Genomic DNA, 4733 nt, shown 5'->3' on the forward strand with positions numbered 1-4733 from the left:
CTGCAGAAGAATGCCCAGTATTCGTTAAATGTTCATAGATTTTAAGTGCTTTCTGCTTGATAAGATTTCCACTGATAGGAATATTTTTGGCTATACAGTCTTCCAACCAGATCATTAACGCCTTTTCCGTTTTAACCAGATTAGAATTTCGTGTGCGAGTAACACGTTTCGCACCTAACGGACAGCCATCTGCCACAGTTTTTCTTATATTGTCTTCAGTTTTCTTTAGGGTTCGAATTGTAGATTCATTCAACTTGGTTGATTTTGAAACCGACGTTAATTTTTCCCCGCCTTCTAATCAATTTAGAATTTCGATTTTATCTTCAAGAGATATAAACTTTTTTTTTAACCCTTTCCTTGTTTCTTTCGTGTTTGACATGATGCAAATCTAGGGTTAATAATTACTTAATTATTATTATATTAGAACAAATGAACAATATTACTTACAGTATTGTGTAATGTTGTCCAATTATAAACCACAAATTAAACAGCAAAAAGCTGAACGAACGGACGGTGCAGAAAAATTTAATTAAAATTTTAGAAAGACTTGGTCACCAACAAAGCGTGTGCACTGTGAAAGAACTCTGAAAAGACTAAAACCGATGTCGCTATTAGATAAGGATATAGGTCGCATTTTCAGCTCCGCGTTATATGGAAACCGCGTTCTGAGAAAACCGCGTTGTAGGAAGGCTGTCGCATTTTCAGCTCCCCGTTATATGCAAACCGCGTTCTGAGAGTAGCGTGTTATAGGAGGGTTTATTGTATATACTTTATAGTTGAGATAGGTAGAATAGCATTTTGTGGGCGTGACAGTAGTCCGATTACGCCCATCGGCAATACCGACTTCTCTTGGGAGCCAAGGATCATATGTAGCAAGTGTTATCAAGATATGTCTCTCAATTTATACTCAATTATTGCTTGCACATAAAAAAAGTTACAAACATACACGTGAAGTTAAAAAAAGCGTTATAAAAAGTAATCAAACAAGTTGATTACACACTGTAAGATGGAGGCGTACTTTTGTCTTAACATTAAAACCAACAATAAAATTCTGCATTTTAAAAAGACATGTCCGCTCTACATCCCAAACAATTTTATATATTGTTGAAGACAGTTACCGTCAAGACCGTATCTATCGATATTGACAATCTATGAAGGTTTTGAAATAAACACCAGCTCAAACAGTCCTATTAAATTAAAAGCGACTGTTTTTGGTGTAAAGCGTTACTATCTGAACGGGATATTTCAATTTATGGTTTCAATTGTACCAAAATTAGTTTTGCAAAACATAGGTTAGTATCGAGTTTTCCAATAGGAATGATATGATTTCTAAGTGTCGTTTAGGCCATTTTTAATGTGTCATGATCTGAATTTTTTTTCTTTGTATTCAGTAATGTTTACAATTTCATCATAGAAAATATACGCAAGAACAACGTTTACAAATTATTTAATTTTGTTATCGAAATAATCGTTCACCAATTTCAATTTATCGTGCGGTTTCGCCATTTTATAGTTGGTATGGTTATGGTGCGTGATGCGGTAAATAAACTAAACTGTCGATTCTGGTGCGAAAAAAATCCACAAATTATTCATGAACAACCACATTCACCTAAATAGACAGTAACCAACTTTTTATGTCCGCAATTGGAAGAAGTTGTTCTTGACAACATCTGGTTCCAACAAAATGGGTCTATGTTACGTGGCACACAACAGTGCAACAACCGAATTATTGTAAGAAAAGTTTGAAGGTTCGATAACTTCAAGAAATTGTGACATTGAAAGGCCTCCAAGAAGTTGTGATTTAACACCATTAGATTACTTCTTGTGGGGTTAGTTGAAGTTATTGCAAGTCTTTAGCAATAAACCAGACTCTTTTCAAGCTTTAGAAGTCAATATTAAACGTGCTATTTATGATATACGACTTGATTTAGTGGAAAAAGTACTCGAAAATTGGGTTTATCCTGCAAAAGAGTCGTGGAAGCCATTTGAATGATGTTATATTCAAAACTTAATTTTATAGATTGTTCTTCACATTAAATAAAAAAAAAACACTTACATTTCATTAAGAATTAGTGTGTAAGATAGCGCAGTATGTATGGTAAAATTGCGGTGACACCTCATCGATTTGAATTAAGAAGCCTTAGCAATCAATAATTAACTATTTTGAGATTCCAAAGAGAAATTTTTCATTAAACTGCTCCTAAAGAGTTTTTTCCTTGATCTAAAATATGACACGATACAGTCCTGGTTCAAATCAAGAACAAACTACGTGCTCAATGTCCAGTTTCGCCACCAGAAGAAGCGATGGATTAATTCAAATTACCTTTATTTATTTCAGAATTTATATTGTTCTCGTAATGCCTCAATAAGTTGTGTTACATTCTTCGTACCGAATAAATGGCAAAAATAAATATCCACCAAACGTCTAACTGGCGCGCTGTGCATCATTATGCAAAGGAGATTAGCTTGTTTTATGCATATTTCAATAAATCGCATTCTATCGCAATTACTCAATACTTCATTCAATAATAACACACGCACACTGGCTCTCTGACGGTTCGACGGACTCTGATTTAACAGTAAATTCTAAATTGAATTTCCAAATTCAAAAATTTCCGGCATCAAAAAATGTTTGTCTTCCGAAGTCACTTGAGCCACGTCGAGAAGCTACAATCACAACCGACAGCTAAACGGTTTTCTACTCGATTTGCACTCCTGCTCTCTGAGAGCACTCATCAGCAACTCGGTATAAGGAAACTGTGGGTCGGCATTTCGAGCTCCTTACGGCTAGCCGCAATCGAAACTATTTTTGGAAAGATCGAAAGAACAGCTGGTACGATTAGGACTGTCGTGTCGCAGTGCAGAGAAAGCAGACTGCCTAACACGCAATGTTGTGATCGACTACAACACAAGCGGGGTGGAATAGATACCAAGAGTTGAAGAGGAAAGCGAGACGCATATGCAGACAAAACAGAAAGAGGCCGGGGTGCGTGAGTATGAAGAGCTTGAGAAGCTGGCCGACAGGGGTAACGCTCGAAAATTCTATGAAAAGATGCGGCGCCTAACGGAAGATTTTCAAAACCGGAGAATACTATTGCATGACCCAAAGGGGTGATATAGTGGCTGATGTCCAGAGCATACCGAATTTATGGAGGGAACACTTCTCCAGCCTGCTGATCGGCGGTGAAAGTGTAGCATCAGAAGATGGGGAACCCGATTCTCCAATCGATAAGGATGGAATAGATGTTCTATTGCCCGACTATGAAGAGATTGGAATAGCAATTACAAAGAACTGACAAGGTGCGTTCATCAGCTTCTTGGCAGGATATGGTTGGATTGGAACCTAAGTGTGCTCTGCCCAATCCACAAAAAGGAGGACCACACAATCTGTGCCAATTATACTGGGATAAGACTCCTTAAAATCGCATATAAGGTCCATTCGAGCGTAGTGTGCAAAAGACTGAAGCCAACTGTCAACAAACTGATTGGACCTTATCAGTGTAGCTTTAGACCTGGAAATTAGACTATGGACCAGATATTCATCACTCGCCAAATCTTGGAAAAGACCCGTGAAAAGAAGATCGATACACACCACATCTTCGTCGATTTTAAAGCCGCCTTCGACAACACGAAAAGGAGCTGCCTTTATGCCGCTATGTCTGAATTTGGTATCCCCGCAAAACTAATACGGATCTGTAAACTGACGTAGAGCCACACCAAACGCTCCGTTATGATCTCTGAGCTTTTCGATACCAAGACCTGTTTCAGAAAAGGAGACTCCCTATAGTTTGACTGTTTCAATCTATTACATTACTGACAGTTATAACTTTGAAGTCGTAGATAATTTCGTCTATCTTGGATCCAGTATTAACACCAACACCAATATAAGCCTTGAAATCCATCGCAAAATCACTGTTGCCAACAAGTGCTACTTTGAACTTAGCAAGCAATTGAAAATTTTTAGTTCTCTCTCGACGAACAAATACCAAACTCTATAAATCCCTCATCATTCCCCTCCTGCTATATGGTGCCGAATCATGGACAATGACAACATCTGATGAATCGTCGTTATAAGTGTTCGAGAGAAAGTTTTTTACGGCGAATACAGCAGTCGATAGAACGATATACGGCGACATTCACATAGTTCAACGAATCAAGAGACAGTGGCTACGCTGGCTAGGCCATGTTACCCAGATGGAGGAGGACACTCTAGCTTTGAAAGTATTCAATTCAGTACCCGCCGGTGGAAACAGAGGAAGACCTTCACCCCGCTGGAGAGATTAAGTGTTGAAGGACCTGGCTGCACTTAGTATCTCCAATTAGCGCCAAATAGCGACCGCGTAAGCGGTGTCTATGCCAGTAAAGAAATTGTAGTGCTTCAACCAGAAACTTAAACAGCTTTTTATCAGGGTCATGCGAAGTCTCTTGAACTTATTTGACAATTGTTGGTGGTTCTCTTCTCTCTTCTCTTCTTTAGTGTTCGCTCTATGAACAACCATTTTATTTATCTGTCTTGAAGGTTCAGCCTTTGAGTTCTATTTTTTATATAAGTAAATTGTCAAGGCAAAGAATTTATTTATCATTGTCTTTCTGTTGCCATCCAAGCAAATAACAACCATTTGGAACCAAAAAAATATATTTATATTAGCAATTATTAAAAATATAATGGAAATACAGTTTCATTTCCAACGGAAAGAATTTCATTGAAAAAGTATGAATATTGAGCATTCTGC

The 4733-nt window shown here is 37.7% G+C and overlaps 1 pseudogene; it reads left to right on the plus strand.

Moving 5' to 3' along the window:
• Positions 1 to 2628: 2628 nt before the first annotated feature.
• On the plus strand, positions 2629 to 3410 carry LOC138855938 (uncharacterized; annotated as a pseudogene).
• The last annotated feature ends 1323 nt before the right edge of the window (positions 3411 to 4733 follow it).

Source organism: Bactrocera oleae, chromosome 3 (assembly GCF_042242935.1).
Source record: "Bactrocera oleae isolate idBacOlea1 chromosome 3, idBacOlea1, whole genome shotgun sequence".
Taxonomy (NCBI): domain Eukaryota; kingdom Metazoa; phylum Arthropoda; class Insecta; order Diptera; family Tephritidae; genus Bactrocera; species Bactrocera oleae.